This window comes from Heliangelus exortis, chromosome 2 (genome assembly GCF_036169615.1).
Source record: "Heliangelus exortis chromosome 2, bHelExo1.hap1, whole genome shotgun sequence".
Lineage (NCBI taxonomy): Eukaryota > Metazoa > Chordata > Aves > Apodiformes > Trochilidae > Heliangelus > Heliangelus exortis.
In genome coordinates this window covers 96,324,684-96,343,278 of record NC_092423.1, presented here as the reverse complement: position 1 = coordinate 96,343,278, position 18,595 = coordinate 96,324,684, and the positions used below count along the sequence as shown (strand labels likewise).

At 34.9% G+C, this 18,595-nt stretch overlaps 1 protein-coding gene across 1 annotated transcript in view; it reads right to left on the bottom strand.

Annotated features, from left to right (window-relative positions):
* The window catches only part of CDH19 (cadherin 19), a 58,942-nt gene extending 47,931 nt beyond the window's left edge, over positions 1 to 11,011 (bottom strand). Inside the window, exons 1-2 of the mRNA XM_071737079.1 lie at positions 10,785 to 11,011; positions 805 to 896 (exon numbers count right to left, since the gene is read on the bottom strand). The gene's annotated coding sequence lies outside the window, so the exon portion shown is untranslated. The remainder of the gene's footprint in view (positions 1 to 804; positions 897 to 10,784) is intronic.
* Between the last annotated feature and the right edge of the window lie 7,584 nt (positions 11,012 to 18,595).

Genomic DNA, 18,595 nt, shown 5'->3' with positions numbered 1-18,595 from the left:
TCATGTAGTGATAAACCCAGATTACTCCTTACACAGTTTTGCTTTAGAGAAGGATACAAAAAGGATCACTAATGCACTTGAGTTCTTGCTGTTATTACCAATAACTGTCAGCCAGGAAAGCAAATTCTGTACATTTTCCCTCTCATTTTCTTTCAAATTACTTTTGCGACTTCCTTGCCCTTAAATGAAATATGACTCAAAATGTATGTCACCAATGCTGATTATGTTATTGTATCGTTTCACCCTCGTAGCCACACAGTAACAAGTAACAAAGGAGTAGAAACAGGGGCAGGATATTGGCATGGTGCTGTAGAATCTTAAGTACATCACAAAAATCCCCCTCTCTGGGAAGGTGCCAGGAGTGCTATCCACACTAGCATAGAAACCTGAAAACAAAGCAAAACGTCCCCACCGGATACGAAGTGTAATTTTCCTAACAAATGAATACAAGGGTTTCTTAGCAGAACATGAAAATAAGCTCTACTCTTTAGGGTAACCAATAAATCTAATGTGTTGACTCCTCTCATTCCTGAAATAGTGTCAAAAAGGATTAGGTAGAGCTAAAAGAAACAAGCGTATGAAACATTCACACACAAACGCTAAATGAAAAGAGGCAACATGCCAGCTAGAACAGAGAGTAGATACGGGGGTTTAGATCTTCTGAGTTTGGCTTTTGGGATGTCTTGGCATTTTCTCTACTTGATGTCAGGTGATTTTTATAGAATGCAGACAGAAATATTTAAAATTAATAAATAGCATAGTGCTACTACTTAAAATTGCACTTGGCTTGAAAAAATATTTTACCTTGAGGAGATGGTTGAATTCTGAGCTATTTAAAAGCTGAAAAATTCCGAGCAGATCGAATTCTCTGAAGTGCTTCAAAGGAATGTCTTTCTCTGTTAAACAAAACAGAAATAAAAAACAACAAGGTTGTCTCATTAAAATGCAGCTGGTTTATATAAACAGAAGAGGATATTTTTATCTATGGATCACACCACTCAACAATTTGGGTTTTTTTCAAATATTGCTATAAAACTGGATGATGAACTATTTGCAGCTAGGATCCAATGGAGACCAAATAGGCTTTATGAAAAGGCAAACTTAAAGTAAAATATGATCACTTATCAGGATTTTGGAATTACAAACCCATCTTTGTGGAAACAACAATGGATTCAGTATACAGGCCACATAATTCATATACAATGAAAGCACTTCACCTTGAAGAGCACTTCCCCCACTGGCTTTGAGAACATTGTTTGTAGTGTCAGTCTTTTTGTTCTAACTGGTAAATGATTTGTAATTTTAACCTCTCAGAGGATTACCTTGCTCTTTTGTGATCCCTCTACAGGATATTTTAATGCTTTGGGTTTCACATAAGTTTTTTCAGTAACACCATGACTTTGGGCTATTTTTTTCCCTCTCTTCTAGCACCAACCACTTCTACCTCCCCTGTTCATCTCCTTTTGTTGTTTGCTGTTGAATAAAGAAATCATATGCTATGAATTGAACAAACTAAAAAAAAAAAATTTTTTTCCAGGATATTTACTACAGGTACTCTACTGGAGGACTGGAGAAGGTTTGAAGGGAGAAAGTGTTTGATAAGGCAGGAGAGTGACTGAGATGCTTACAGCATGTTTATGGCTTCAGCTCCTTAGTAAAGACTGTACTTTCATTTCAAGGCTAAGGTTAATCCTTTTCTGTCACAGAATTTTTTCATGTATAGAGTTCAGTTTGTAGAGAACCTTGATACAATAACTAAGAACTACTTCCAGCTTCACTATATCTAAATCCAAGATGATGCCTTTTGATAAGGTTTTAGTACAATTTCCTAACTGATAAATAAATATCACAAAGATTGCACTTGTTTTTGTATTGAATCAAAATATAAAGTACTTTGAGCTTAATCACTTTACACATCTGACATCCAAGATTCTTTCTGGCTTTCTTATTCTTTATAGAAATAGGTCTTTGACTGGGTTGAGTTTAATGTATAAATTGATCTCTATAGGTTTTTTCTTAAGGCTATAAGTAAATGATAAATTAATCTCAAAAACATGGTAAAAAAAAATTCCCCTGTTATAATTATAACCTGGAAGAAGGTTATGAGAGAAAGACTATAATTATTTTTGTTTTATGTATCACCGATTCAGAACTGGGAGAGTTAGCAGGCATTATGAATATTAGAAATCAAAACACATTAAATTTATATATAGTTACTGCACTTTTCAAAGTATTTCAAAAGCTCAAAATTTAAAATAATTCCCAGGACTAAAAGGGATGTTATTCTTATGTACCATTAGTATCATTGGTGGACTATTGCTGTACAGCCAGGTTTTGGCAGTGTAAATGATCAAAAGTCAACCCCAACTTACATTTGCAAATTAATGAACTTATATGTGATTCACTGAACATGCCATGAAATCGTTTCCTTTCTCCTATTTGTAGTTCATTTTTTAAATAAATGGTAAATAGGACTTTTATGCAAATTTACCAATATGTTTGTATAGACATCTACCTAATGGAGAAGTCCTGAAGATCTAAAGCATTTGCTGTTGAGGTATGCCACCTAAAATCCTTTAAATCATTGTGTCTTCAGTGCAAGATACTTGAATAATTATTTTTCAAACAAAAATTTGTTTCAAGGGTATTTTATAATAATTGTTTAGAAACATGTTTTAAACATTGTGTTTAAAAATAAAAACTGTTTTTGTTGTAAAACTTGTACAGTTTATCATTTTAGCTTTTCAAAACTTGAAATAATAGTTTTCTTTAATTTTCTCTCTTCAGAGAGGGGCGTGAGAAGATACAACTTTACATTTGATTTTTTGGAGCTTTTTTTTTTTTAAATTTTCAACTAATTTTGAACTCATTTTTTAACTGTTAGCTTCATGAAACAATATAGGGCAAGACTGAGCTGGCTGTGACTAACAAGCCTTCTAGGATTTGTCAGCAGTTCAGCTGCAGCCTGCATGCCTGAACTAAGTGATATGATTGGCAGCAGGGCTGGGCTGGATCAGCATTCCCTGGTTATCTCCTTCCTTCAGCTGTGGGTGGCAACAAACCATCATCAGCTGCTGTGGCTGTCACCTCTGCTTCTCTCTTGCATCAAGCAATCGATGTGTCTGACGGGCAAATACCTTACATTGTCTTTTACAGAGATGAACTTTCTGTCACTTGACAGAGTTCCAAACTTTTACACCTATTAAGGAAGGAAACAATAATGCTGTCCTTTTCTCTCCAGGGTTTTCTATATGCTACCTCTGACTGTGTCCTAAATGAATCAAGAAATCAATTTACAGCTTCTCTGCCTCAGTTAAATCAAACTTTTTCACAGTTTCTCCCAAGTTAAAAACATCCAGAGCTTCTCCACAGGTACCCACTACCACTTTGACAAGATATAGCAGAGGCTTGGCCAAAGTTACAACATCAAAATGTCAAATTTCTTTTTATTTGGCTTCACTTGTTACTATTTTACTATTTTATTATCTTGATTAGCACTGTTTGGGAGAATTAATTCTACTCCTAGAATCATTGCCTTATAAATACAGCTACTAACTGAAGTAGAAAAACTAATTTTATAGCAAGAAAAACAGAGCATGACATGGAATAACATCTCTTTTTATTGAAATATTGTTACTTCAAAATCAAATACTACAATGTTTACCATGGACTCATAGGTATTATAGGCCTGTTAATAACCTAATAATTTATCTGATTTTTTTCCATGCCTGTGAATGATTATTCCTTATGGCATATATAATATTAATTTTTTTAATAATACAAAGCCTGAGGCTCCCATGTTTTCTTAAGGCTGCTTTTGTTAATTTAAGCTCCTGAAAGATAAAAATCTAGTGTAATGTGCTTATGCAGACTCCCTCAGTTGCTACTGGAAAGTCATCTGTGTTTTACTGCATTGTAAGAAAGGTGCCTACCATAAAAAATCTAAATCACCTTCTTTCTGTCTAGAGAGGATTTTGACAACTAACCTAAAATGATAAATTACCTAAAAGATATATACAAACAGGTCAAATGCAATGCATTCTTAATCTTATTGCCATCCCCACGGAAATATTCTAATTTTGAGCAAGTTTTTTCACTTTGGAGTTCATTTTTGTATTGGTGTAGATCAAGGTGGTATTATTAGTACCAATTTGAATTTAGAAGTCTAGCTCAAAGTTCTTCTGTCACATATGTTTCCCATTTTAAGCAGAGATAGATAATTCCAGTGAAGAAAATCAGACCAGAACAAAGATGTTTCATAGATTAAATATCTTAAAATAAGGTTTAAAATTCATATTAAAAACAGATTATCTTCTTAGAATAGGTTACTTTGAATTATAATATAAGCACTTTTCAGAAACCATTTGTCTCTAGATTGGACAAGAAGAATAATATTAGCCAAAGCATTTGACATCTCTTCAGTTTTTGCTGTGTAGGTTTGTCTTCATTTGAAATAAAATGGATTGAATCAGATTATAGTAGCTAAGACTTAGGTAGTATTTCTCCACTTGGAAATAAGCTATTACCCTGGAGAGCTTATCTATCAGGGAAAAAAAAAAAAAAAAAAAGACGCAACAAGAGACCCAATGGACAGAAAAGAAAAAATCCATTATTTATGACAATTTGCCAGTTATGCACATCTTTGAATTATTTACAATTCCAGTTTGTATAATGTATCTGAAAAAATGTGATTATGAATTTAAATTTCATAGTTTCTTGGAATGCTTCAATGCTGCATGCAGCAAACCAATGCTTGTGGAGACTATACTTGGGGGTGAAGTTCTTGCTTTAAGTTTCCTTTTCTACTGACACAAAAGTTTCAGTTCTCCCTTTCATAAAACAACATTATCTACTGAGAATTTTAATTTTTAATTTTTTTTTTTAAGTACAACTTAATTCTTATATTTGGTTTTAAGGACTCAGTGTAATAGGAAATTCTGGGTTGTTTTATTAATGCTGGCTTACTAAAACAGGCAGTTACTTGCTTAGGTCATTGAGATGGTGGTGGTGGAATGAACTATTTCTGCCAACCAAGAGAGGATTCTTCAGGATATGGCCTTGGGTTATCATGTAAGTAGGGCTAAGGTGCCCCTGGCACAGAGCTTGCAGTGCTGGTCTGCATTAGCTGCTCCTACCCACTGTTGTATCTCTTGAGGAACTTCCTACTCTTCATATGTGCATTGCTGGGAGTGGCAGTGGTAGTATATGAACCCTAACACAAAAGGATACGGCCCTGTCACCATAAGAGCCAGGCACCTAGGGCACAATTATCCTTCCTGTGGATGCAGGAACTGCCAGAAGGAGAGAAAACACCAGAGGGCTTGGACCACAGTCTCGGCCACGTCCATGGGCTGGTTTAGGGTGCTGATGGCATTGAATCAGAGCATCCCAGTCAGATATGAGAAAGGGAGAGCTGGCTGCCCCCAAATGAACTCTGCTAACAGGCTGCATGATCCTGCTTCCCCATCTGATGCTGCCAACTAGCCACTAGTAAATGGTGCTTGTTTGGCACTGAGCACAGAACCTGAGGAGCAACAGCTCTGCTCATGGTGCTCTGTTTTTTGTAAGGACAGTGTATATATAGGGGAGTTCAAGTGTATGAGTCACACAGCTCATAAGACAAAAATGTTAACAATGAGATAAAGGCAACTCAATCAAACGTGACAGATTTTCTAAATGCAATGTTAAACAAATGCAATTAAAAAAAAAAACCCAAAACACTTCTTTTAAGTGATGGTCAGGACTGCAACTTGTAACATGATGTTTGTAATACATGCTATTGAGTTCCCTTTATTTTGTTGTTAATTTGACTACATGTGGGAGGACAGCAGGAGAGAACAGGAGAGACCTCAGAGTCCCTCACAACCCCATCCCAAAATATGGACTACATGGGGAGGGCTACTGTGCTAACCTGCCTGTCCTTCTTCCTGGAATACACTATCTTGCACCACCAAGGTCAGGGAAGCTGTGTCACTTGTAAAATTGCATGTAGCTGCTACTAAACTGTTCAGGTAACTGAGCCAATTTAGTCTGAACAGTGTCAAATTTCTCTTAAACTGTTGACAGTTTTTGAGTCTAGTCTCTGTTTTCCTGTAATCTTAAGTGGAAAAAAATCTTTTCATAAAATGATGAAAAATTCTTTATCTCAGATAAAAAATAGCTAAGATAAAGAATTGAGTAGAAATATATTGCATGTAAGGCACAAGAAAATGTGTCTAATTTTATAACATTTGTACAGTCCTTAGAGTGTACACAGGAAAAGCTGAAAAATCAACACGGTTTATCACTATGTGACATTTCCAAGTGTTATTTATACATTTCATGGGTCAGTCTTTTATAAAAATAATCATGTATCCGATGATCTGGCATTTGAAGCCAATTCAATTTATATGTTAAATTTGATGTTTGGGGAAAACCTATACACTTACCACATTTTCGTTCTATAAGTCTGGTTGTCATCTTAATTTGTCTGGAAATGTCTTTTTATTTTCTAGGGATATAAAGTAGCATAAATCATTCTAGCTCGTCTACCATTGGGAATTATTGTTAAGAGTAAATTTTGGTTCAGCCAATGTATCTCACAGTGATACACAAAAAGAGCACCAGCAATGCCTTTAATATTCTCTGACATCTATCTGCATTTCAGCTGAGTGAGAGATCAGATGTTTGAACACCACAGTAATTCAAAGTAGTACTATTTTCTAATTTGTTAGCAAAGATGGGGAGTTTATATTTTTCCACTGTATTGGCACACATCCCACCCTCCATTCTTTCCCTTGAGTTTTCTATGGGTTCCAGAGGAAGCTGAGGCATGTGGGAAAGGTATGATGAGCATGTTATATCTCATGGACCCTTGACCAACATTGTCTTTTTGTGTTCCTTACCTGAAGGATGAAAGAGAAAAGAAGGAATTTTCTCTGTTTAAAGAAAAAAAAATCCTTTTCACAATACGTCAAATGTCACAGATCAGTCAAAAGACAACCAAAGACTACTCCTAATCTATGTCCATCTTCTCATAAACATGTGCATATGGCTCAGGGCACTAGGGAGCTTCTGTAGTTGTTTGCACATTCATACTCCTCATGTCAGCATCTAACAGAGGCCATGTTTTTGTGTATGGGCATGTTTGCTTCTATGACCAGTTTCAATAAATTTCAAAATAATGCAGAGAATATTTGAAATGTTTTGGTTTGTATAAATTTTTACATGCTGCCAAAGTTTGCTGGCAATTTACTTGAAATTTTTGGAATGGTTCCAATAATCCAGAAATCACAGATTAAAGATTTTTAAAAGATTACTATTTTTTTTGATTTTGGCTCCTATGTTTAGTCAACACAAAAACTCCTAGGAAGTGAGCTCTGCTTGTGACTTCATCCAGTGAACCACAATCTTCTTTACAAAACAACTTAAGACATAGCTCCTTGTTCCATGTCCTGATAATTTCTCTTTTGAATATCAAGAACACATTTAACAATGTCAAATTGTTACAAGAGACAAAAATTAATGTTTTCCTTTGCAGTCTAGTGATTCGGGTTTTTTGTGGGTTTTTTGGTTTTTGTTTGTTTTTCCTTCTTTCCTGTAAATTGTTTGCCACATATTCTACATATGCTGTTCACCATTCTGAAAAGGTTCTCTACATGTAAAGGAGTCTGTAACTATAGTGTGTCTACAATTTTGTAAGCAATGTCTCTTTAAATCCCTTTTGATTTTTGTTGTCATTTTGTATTTAAAGAGAACTCATTTGTTTGACTACACAATCAGAATGCTAACAATGAAGAGCCACAAATCTTCCATTCAATGTGTGAGAATAAGGGCAGGGAATGTTCAATATTTAATAATATAATAATATATAATATTGCTTAATATAGTTATAAAAATAGTTTTAAAGATAAAATCGTCTTCCAGTGTGTCATAATTCAATGTAAAAAGGAAATCTAGGAAATCCTAAGTGACAGCTGATACTTCCTCTAATGTTTAATTAACAATTTTAAGGTTGCCAGAACTGCAACTTATGAGTTGGGAAAAAGAAAAAATATAATGCTAAAGAAAAAAAGAGTTTGTTCTCCATAAATTTAACATTGCATCAAATAACTTTTCAGTTCTCCCTTAAGATACTCTTAGTGATTTTATTTCAGGTATTCTCATATTCCTAACTTCCATGGCTGTATTTGTAGACACAAAGTTTTTTACCGATATTTCAGTTCCTGTTTAAATTTTTTTCTCCCATTGAATATCACTGTTTATTTGACTGTTTCTAATCTGGTTTTCTCAAGAGAGTTTGCTTTAACAGTTTAGTCTGTGACCTGAGAATGAAGGATTTAAATTTAAAATCACTTTCCATTTTAAGTCTTCACTAAATTTGTGTCCCTGATGGAAGCCCTGGGAGCAATGTCCTTTTGCAAACATAGTTAAGAGTTGTAGCTTGTTAGCAGCAGCTCTTGCAATTTCTTTTATGCTACAGGCAACACAGCTGCGTAGAGGAAACCCAGATCTGTGCATCCAAAGCACAATTTTGTTCCCAGGTCTGCACAGTATGGTCTTGTTGGTATTTCTCCATCCTCAGCAACTTCCTCTGTAATGGTTATGTGCCTGATATACTTAGCGGGATCTAGAAGGCAGAGTCCCACAGTACTCAGGATAGCCAGGGTAGCTGAAGCTACCATACTCACACTCTGGCCTTTCAATTCATTTATCTTCATAAAAAAGTATTTGCTGGGCTAGAAAGAAGATGTAAGAAGATGTTCTGTTACAGCTTTCTTCCTTTGGCATTATGTATACTCAAAAGGGCTTGGGAACATAGTGAAATAGAGAAACAATTTAAGGAACCATTTCCACTACCCATGATAGAAAGCAAGACTTTCTGTGACTTGCAGAGTAAATGAAGAATAATGGTTTTCATCTGCAAAAGAACTAACACTTTCATTCAATGTAACTCTTGTATTTTATATCTGTTGTCAAAATTACCTCTTTTAATTTAAACTGATCTATGAAATACCCATACCTTTCTGATTAATCTAAACAAGAAGTTTCCAAATAGACTTGTAGTGAATGTGATGCAAAGGCTACACAATGGAATTTTTGTCCCAAAGAGTTATGAAGTATTAAAGCAAACAAAACAAACAACAAAAACAAAAATTAAAAGCAACAGGCAGCTTGTATTTGACTGTACAATGTATCATATATCACTTCTTCATTTCAATATAAAAATGTGTTGCTATTGTTTGATATTTATTTCAGGCTGGTAATTGTAAAGCATTCTGAAACAGAGAGACAAAATACTGAGTTCATTTTTTAAATATTCCAGATTTTAGCAATTCTGAATATAAAATGAGCACTATAATTTCATAGATTACCTAACACAAAGAAAACATAGTTAGATTTTAGTTCTAAAACAGTAGTTTTGCAATTTCATTTTTTTCAAATTACTTTTACTGGAGTATTTTCTGATCAAGTTCCTCTTTCTTCCTCACTTCTTTACCTATAAGTAATTCCAAGAATGACTTTACATCGTCTGCTGGCCCTTATACCAATGTTTTTTCTAGTCGGTAAAACTGCAAAAAATCTGAACTCCAGAAATAGCCCTATATTAATTGTATGTAAATGATTAGTTTAACACATCGAACAGAAAAATGCTGAACATTGAGGTGCGACATTATAACTTCTAAACTTGAATCCACGGATAAATTTTTACCCTTTAGTGCAAATTTACCCTAGTATAAATCAAAAGTAGTTTATCTGGAATACTTTTGTAATCACAACGTTCTAAACTACAATGTATTAAAAAGTAATATTATAATCCAAAAGCCGTATAATTCCCACCAGTCTTATACCAAAATAATTTGAAAAAATTAGGAAGTTGGCAGAGATTCAAGATTTAAATAATCAGTCAACAGCTAGTAAATATCTCTAGGCTATATCCTAATGTCTCTTTCTTGACTACAATCAGATCAGACAGTCTGAACATGAAAAATTGCAGCTATACCTCCTAATAAAAAGCTTACAAAAGAAACATGCAATGCAAATATTTTTATAGTGAATATACTGCACTGCTCTTTGAACATCTTATTTGTTAACAAATTGCCATTTTACTTTTAAGATCCAGCAAGCCAGCAAGAGTACAAGTGACACTTTTCTTTTTTTTTTTTTTTTTTTTTGGCCTGAAAGTCTTTGTAGGTTCTTGGTGTGGATAAAGAGAATTTATAAAGACAAATGAGGAAAATGGATACATTCATTTCTCTTCATTTATAAAGAGACATATATACAGAAATGTAAATGTAACATTAAGACAAAATTTTAAGATAAGGAATTATTTTTGCTACAGTAGAACTGAGAATAGCAAGCCAGGGAGTATTTCTAAGTGTTTCTGCAAAAATAGAGGATTTTTTACTCCTCTTGATGTCATCATCAAAAACTGTAAACAAATTTTACTGACAATAAATTGCATGCATGTAGATTAAGCAATCACAAGATGTCTGGCAGTGGCAGGGATCTTGCAAAAACAGATTAATAGTAAGTATTAAAATTTCAATATGCAAGTTGAACACAAAACAGGCATAGTAAGTATTTCCTCTGTTAAATTCAATTTAGAAAGTTCGATTTCCTCAGCTAGAGGAGTTAGTTGTTGGACTCTGAGGAAAAAACAGAAACAAATTTCTCCTTTTAGAGGTTTTCAGTTGCTTCTGGGCTTGTCTTTGCTTGTTGTGGTTTTTGCACTGGAGACACTCAGCTAAATCCTTTAAATTTGATTTTTAAAGATACCAAAGGAAAAAACATAGAGATCTTACCTGTGTAACCTCAGGGCTGTTGAGGCTTAAAGAAATGCGTGTTGTAAAAGTAGAATTAAACATCTGATCCAGAGAAGTAAGCATCTCTCTTTTACTTCACAGATCCTTGGAAAGCTTTAGGAGTTACAGATTCCTGCCAGTATAAGTCACTTCTGCTTTTAGTTTTGAAAACTCACAGTACAACACTGCTTACTGCCTGCTATTTTCGGTGCTCTGAGTACAACTATGAACACTGGCACTTTTGTGTAAAACATTATAAGGCCTCTCTGATGTTCATTCAGAGTTCAGAATTAAAATGCAGAAGGCTCTAGCAAGGAAAATACAAGCTGATTTTCTTTTTCCTAGTGGAAAAATAAAGTACTCCCTGGCAAGTAACCAAGGTGGTGGGAAGGTAATTCATTCTGTGAGAGAGTATTTTGCAAGTGAAAGGGTTGTGCCTTCTGCTTAGAGATGAGCCGGGGAAACAAGTAACTAACTTAGAGCAGTCACAAAAGTTAGTAAAAGAAGAGATTTTTCTACAGTTGGGTTTTTGCCCTCCAGCTTTTTTTCCCCCAAAAAAATTTAATTACAAGAATCAGAATCACTTTGAGAATCAAACACATGCTCAGGGTATTGGTTTATGTGAGACTTGAATTAAATATTTTTAATTTTCTTGAAACTCTCTACAAAATTTTATTTTAATCTGCTATACAGTGTTGGGATTTCTAGTCAGAAGAAAAATACAATAGAAATAATATAATCCTCATTTTAAAAAAAGAGGGGAAAAGAGGGGAAAAGACCGTTAAAAACCTTGTGAAAATATTATACCACAAATTATAATTTTGCATAGAAATAAAGTTTTACCTTAATTCATTTCTGGAAGTTTTTAATAATAATTCAAATATTCACAGTACATTCCTTGTGCTTTCAGAAAGAAATAAGGATATTTTGGGAATACATAAGAATGGTGAATTAAAGTAATATTTCTGAGAAATCCTATATGGTAAAAAAAAACCCATGATATTGTATCAAACTTGATATATCCTGTTAATTATAAAACTAAAATGACAAACCACCCCAAAAACTTCCAAAGCCATTTCAGATTTTCCACTATGAAGTTAGTAGCTTAAGGAATAAATATGCCTACTCTTGACAAATTTTTATTTTTTTCTTCTGAAATTTGCTTCTTATAAAGACAAAGTTCTGACATCTTGAGAAAAGTTACCTCTTCATCCAATCTAAAAAAAAAAATAAATCATCTGTTTCTATGCAGAAATTGAAAAACTTTTTACTTTATTTTGTTATGTATTTATTTATTTATTTATTTATTTATATTATTTTTCTAAAAAGGAAAGAAATTAGATTCTGAGCAACCCTGCAGATCTTCCTCAGACATTCAGGACTCTTACGATCAGAGAAAAAAAGATGAGGAAATTTGCTTCTTCAGCATATGTAAGGCTTTAAGAAAACACAACTTGATAGTGTTGCCAGGTGAGACAGCAGCAGAGCAAAAGAAAATCTACAAAGGGAACAGTTCTGATGGATGCATTTGTGAGCTCTGGCACCTTGGCAACACTGAAACTGTCTCCTGTATTTATGCCTAGGTATGCCAGGTATAAAGGAGTTGGTTCCAAATAAATAAAAACCTCTCTAATAGCACAGACCTTAAAATTTTAAATTAGTAGGCTTGAAGTAACACAGAAAAACTGAACATTTATTATGTCCATGTTGACACAGACAGAAAGCCTTAAACTTTATAAAAAAGTATTGTGTATACTATCTGAGCAGCTGGATTTTTGTGAGATTATTTAAAATTACTTCTCAGTCTCTTGAGGTTATCTCCTGATAAATTTTGAGGATTGTCTCCTCCTAACAGCTTCAGTATAAGTAATATAATTTCTGTATTAGACTGGAAGTGAACACACAATTTATCAAATTGTATAGCATTTCAACTTTTAGAGAGAGATAGAGTGCCTAGTATTTTTTTCTCAAATCAGATCAAATATAATAATGTCATACATCTTAAGGTTCTTTTATAACACTGTGTCATTAGTAAGAGTTATTTATTTATGAAATTAGGTATAAAAACCCAAGTTGATAAATATTTCTTTCTGGTGCATTTTCCATTAACATTTTTGCTTGAGCTAAGTAACATTTTATTTCTTTTTCTAAAACTTAATATTAGATTTTAGTGATGGAATTGGTATAAATTCAGGTTTTATTTTCATATCTTATGTACTTATTATCTTGTTTGTGTCCTTGCTTGTGTTTTTTTAAGAAAAAGGAATGTCTTGGAAACATTTTTATTTGGTAAGATACCAAAGATTACTTATGGTTCATGGACTGACATCAGGTCTGCACTGGGTGAGGGATAGCAGATGCAAAAAAAAAAAGAAAAATGGGAAGAGTAGAAGTATGCTTTCCTAAGTTCTGTGGAAAATGAATTGTAATTGGAATTCAGTGACCTGTTACTATTACTACCTGAAAAAAACCACCTTTTTTTTTTTTTTTTACTGCTACTGATTTTCACTGGTATTCAACAATAGAGAAGAGGTGGTGTCTCATTTTCCAAGTCAGAATTAAGTAGACATAGGTGTAAGAAAAGGGCAGAACTATTGTTGACAGTTGGCAAACAAGATAAACTAATTTACTGAGAAATCTGAATCTTGTCACAGAATGTAAGCTAAGTGATATGTGCCATGTGAAGGGAACTAAAAGGAGCTTTAGCAAGAAAATGAAAGTGGAAGCTTCTTAGAAATGTTTCGTTGTTTGCTTGTTTTTTAAGAACTGGAGACGTGAACTGACCAGAATAGGAGGGACTTTTGACAAGATCCGAACTACTAAGCCATAAGGAAAAAAATAAATCAGTTTTGTAGTCTGCAACTTAAAATAAAAAAAAGAAGGCTAATTCACAAAATTAGAATAGATTTCTCAAGTGAGAAGAAAATACCTACTAATTCCCAGTGTTCTCAAGTGAGAGACCAGTGTTCTGCTGCCTTATAACCTCTCAATGTGAAAACTAGTGTAGAGATTAATATGAGAACTGGTAGAGAAATTACACAGACAGGCCAGCCTAATTTGGAAAAGACATTTATGCACAAATTTCAGTGGCAGAAAAAAAAAAAAAAAAAAGCAAACAAAAACCAAAAAACCCCTCTTGGATTAGTTCCAAAATAATTAAATGAAAAATTAAAATTTCAGAAATGTCAATGTGCTTTGTTTGTTGTTGGTTTTTGTTTGTTTGTTTTTAATTAATCCCCATGACATTTCCATTTAAAAATAAATTAAATTCAGCAGAAAAAAATGATTTAAAATGAAGGATTTCTGTCTGAAAAAATTCATAAGGTCAATGTTTCATCTCATGTCCTACCAGCAAAGTCTAAATGATAGCTTGAAAGACAATTGTGAAAAATGAAAAGCCTTTTAGATACACTACTGGGGAAGGAAAAGATCCAAATATCATCCCTCATGCTAGAAGGGAAAGGAAAGCAGGCAGCCAGATTTTGATCTTTTTGTTAATGGGTGCTAACAAGGTGACATAGGACAAGGTGCCCTCAGTCTCTGCTCTAAAGCAACCAGAAGATCAGTTTATGTGTGTTAAAACATCAGAGTCCTGAACTATTCATACACTATTTCAAATTTTATCTTGTATTGGTTTTGTTTTCAAAATGATGCCATAGTTGTTATTAATGAGTTAGCATAGAATTACCTAACAGATTTATATCTGGTATCACATAAGTCCATCTTGTCTTTAAATGTCAAAGACTGGACAGGTAAAAAATACTTAATAACTGCTGCTTGTTAAATACTCCTATTTGATCTATGAGCAAAATGGGGACATGTAAACTTTTTTTAGCTTCCTTCATGACTGTGTAGTCAATACCAAAGACCAGCTGAAGACCCTGACATGAATGAGTAAGGACATGGAAACTCATTGACCTCTAAGAGTCAGAGGCACAGTCAGCCAACAAGACCTTTTATGATAATATCTGAGGAGAAAAATCAGCCTAATTACAATGAGATTTTTTATAGTAAACTAAAAATATTCACATAGGCTCTTCCATGTAAAGCCATCATCTATTTATGCATTTTACCATTTGGTACTAAGGATATGGGGTGCTCATATGGAATTAATTTTTATGACTGTCTGTTGCTAAAAGGCTTTACTCACTGGAGAGAGCAGAAGGGATGTGTGTGTGTGGTTGACACTCATGTGTCAAAAGGACAATGAAAATACAGTAAAAATATAAAATACAGATTTTAAGCTGGTGTTTTTTTGTTTTGTTTTTTTTTTTCCTTATAGGGGAGGTAGTTGCTTTTACAAAACAGCAGAGAATAAACTGGAAAGAAGTATAAAGATGGAGAAGCAATCTTGTAAATGCCAGTTTCACAGTGTTTAGAAAACTTGCTGCAAGCTACTGGAGAATAGAAAAGAAGACAAGGACAAAGGAAAAAAAAAAAAAAAGAAAGAGGGAAACAGCTAGATTTCCTCTCCACAAGTATGCAGAAATCTAGCCAAAATCAAATATGTTGTCAATGCAATAAGTAGGCTGGGGAGAGAGGTTAGGAACAGACTGACTGCTCTAAATTAAGAACATCTAGTTCATCTTTCCAAGAATAAACCAGATGGAGAAGCTGTGACTGGATCAGCTTGGACACTAGCCAGAGGAGTACCAGTTTTTTGGCAGTCAGAAGGAAGGGGAGAGCAACCTATGAGAAGCACAGCAAGGTCCCACGGATGAAGATGTGGGTAGCCCAGGAGCAAGGTCAGGCCTGCCTTGGGTGCTGGCCAGCTCATCCACAGCCAGATGGAGAACAGCTCGTGCAGCAGTCAGGCCGTTGCCTCCAGGAGCCATCCCACCTCCTGTGCAAACAGCAAGGCTGTGGGTTTTCACACGGGGAAGGAGGCTTGATAGGAGAAGCAATAATCATTGCCTCTGGATGACTCTGCTCTTGAGAAAGGGCTTGGGGATTCAGAAAGGTAAATCTAGCAAAGGATGTGTTAGAGGTACTCAAATGTGGTTGTTGAGTACATAACACTGCCTTTCCTCTTTCTGTTTTTGACCTTGGCCAAATACCTTGCCTCCTGAAGTGCAAAAGTAATATGCTACTATTTATTCAAATTGCCCTGTGTTTTCAAGATCACCAGGAACATTTGTTTTAGACCCAGTCTCAAATTTGACTGCTCCTTAGAGAATGTAAAAGCCATATTCATATTATTATTGCTATTAAACTAATTAAAATGTTTGATCTTTATTTCACTGGGGAAAAATAATAAATATTGTTCAGTGTTCACTTAAGATAAAAAATCTGGTATAACTTTCATTAGTACAATAACGTAATTTATTGGTGTTACTGTTAATTCCAACATGACAAATTGAAATAATGCTTAAATTGCAATCCCAGAACAGTACATTTGACCATTCGGCAACACTTTTCACTATGTCTTGTTCATTATATGCAAATATTTTATAAGCTGTTAAATGTTAAATCTTTCTTTCTCTTCAACAGAAATTATGTGCTTGCATCCAAATGCAAATCTGAAACCCGAATGTTTACAACATAAAATCATGCACGATAACTGAAATCTAAGTCTAGAAATGACAATTGAGAAAGGATACGTATATTATAGATTTTTTCACAGATACCATGCACCAAAAGTACCAAAAGGCACGGTTTGTCTATCTGCTTACACTTCTGAGCTTATGTGATTGTATGGAACCCCATAAAATTGATCTACTTGGTGATGAAATAATGAATCTTGGGGTAGTGATAAGTATAGCTATTTATCTTATCCTTCATCTTAATCTCAGAGATCATAGAATCATAGAATTGGCTGGGTTGGAAGGGACCTCAGAGATCATCAAGTCCAACCCTTGATCCATTACCACTGCAGTTACCAGACCATGGCACTGAGTGCCACATCCAGTCCCTTTTTAAATATCTCCAGGGATGGAGAATCCACTACTTCCCTGGGCAGCCCATTCCAATGCTTGATCACCCTCTCAGTAAAGAAATTCTTTCTAATGTCCAACCTAAACCTCCCCTGGCACAAATTGAGACCGTGCCCTCTTTAAATTATTAGAAGAGAAAAAGTAAGCTTCAATGTAAGTATCAATAATTTAGTAATCATTAGTCTGACAATTACAAGAAATAGCTAAGTTCTCCAAAAACTGGTATGTAAATAATGTATCACATCAACTGACTGAAGTAAAAATTGTTATATTCTTGTGGTTTGTAAAACTTTCTGGAAATTAAGTGATAGGAACATTAACATGAAAATATTTATTATTTAACACAGTAAATAAAAGTAAATTCAGCTCCTAGTCTAGTAGTGATATTTTCAGAGGAAAGCAGATGTTTGGGGGTTTTCCCTATACGCCTAAAGAATCTCTGATACGTACAGATTAATTTTTCTCAGCTACAATGGGTATGTAAAGTATTATATGCCAGCAGGGATCTTTCAGAAAGACCATCTTCAACAAGGCAGAACCAAAGTATTCAGAATGAAATCCTGAGATTCATCAAACAAAGCAGTAAGGCTTTCTCATCTTCTGCTTTTAGTGTCACATAACAAATATTTACATATTATAGCTTAGTACATTTTTCAACCTAAAATTTTACAATCACTCTAAAAAATGGAGAAACAGAATTTATAGCTTTTCACAACAGAGTTTGTAGGGAATAAAATTAGCATTCCCTATTACAAGGAATAATGTTAATTCTCTAGACGTCAATTGTAAGAAGTTTCATTGCTTTCTGCCTTTTTTTACTTGTAAGGCTAATACATTGTCACAAACTAACTCACTCTTTCATATTACAACTTTAACATTTGATTTTATTTCATAAAACCTTCAAACTACTGGAACTGTAGTTCTGTAAAAAATTAAGGGCACAGGTCAAAAATAAATTTCTTCTGAAGCATTACCCCAGTAGGTTAATATTTTTATTTCATATTATGAGCAGTAATGTCTCACTCACTCATGGCTTGGCTTCATGAAGGAAGATTTCAGAAGGTCTCTCCCCAGGCTGGCTGCAGGCACACTGGTGGCTGATGAGGCCAATGTGGGACAGGCAGTGCAGCTCAGCACTGAAAGGCTCAGCAGAAAGTGTCCTGTGAGGGGAAAGCTAAGGCACAGCTCTTCCTGTGCTGTCTTTTCTCCTCCAGACTGATTCTACTGTGTTCTCCAAGGAGGCAGCAGCATTATGGATGGTGTCTCCATGCCTCTTGACTGGAGGCCGGAGTGGACACTGCTGGCAGTAAATATGGCCAAAGCTGAGGGATTTTTTCAGGGAGTCCTTGGATCTCCTCTCTGGGGCTCTGTTGCAGCAGCCGATGGCAAGTTCACCACAGAGCACAATCTTAGGGAGAGGTGATCCTCCATCCGGGAGACGTGCCCTGCCCACTGCAGCTGCATCCTCAGTAGGATGGCCTCGATACCGGTGATGGTGAGCTGCTGCTCAGCACAAAACTCTAGCAGGAGATGTTAATTGTCATCACAGTTTTCAACACCGTGCTTGCCTAATACTCCTTTCCAGGCTTCATAGTTCTTTCCTTCTCTGGTGTTGAAGTCACAAAGGATCCACAAAGGATCACCTGAAGGAACCTTTTGGGTGAGGCGGTGCAGGTCAGTGTAGAATTTGACTTTTTTTGCATGGTCAGCTTGAAGGGTTGGGGCATATGTACTGAAGAGAACACCAGGTTGCTTGTTGTGTAGTGGGAGGCGTAAAGAAATAATGCAATCAGAATGATCTGTCAGCAAGTTTTCAGGTTTGGAGGCAATGGAGTTTTTAATCATGAAGCCAACTTCTGAGAGGTGTCTTTTGGTTTT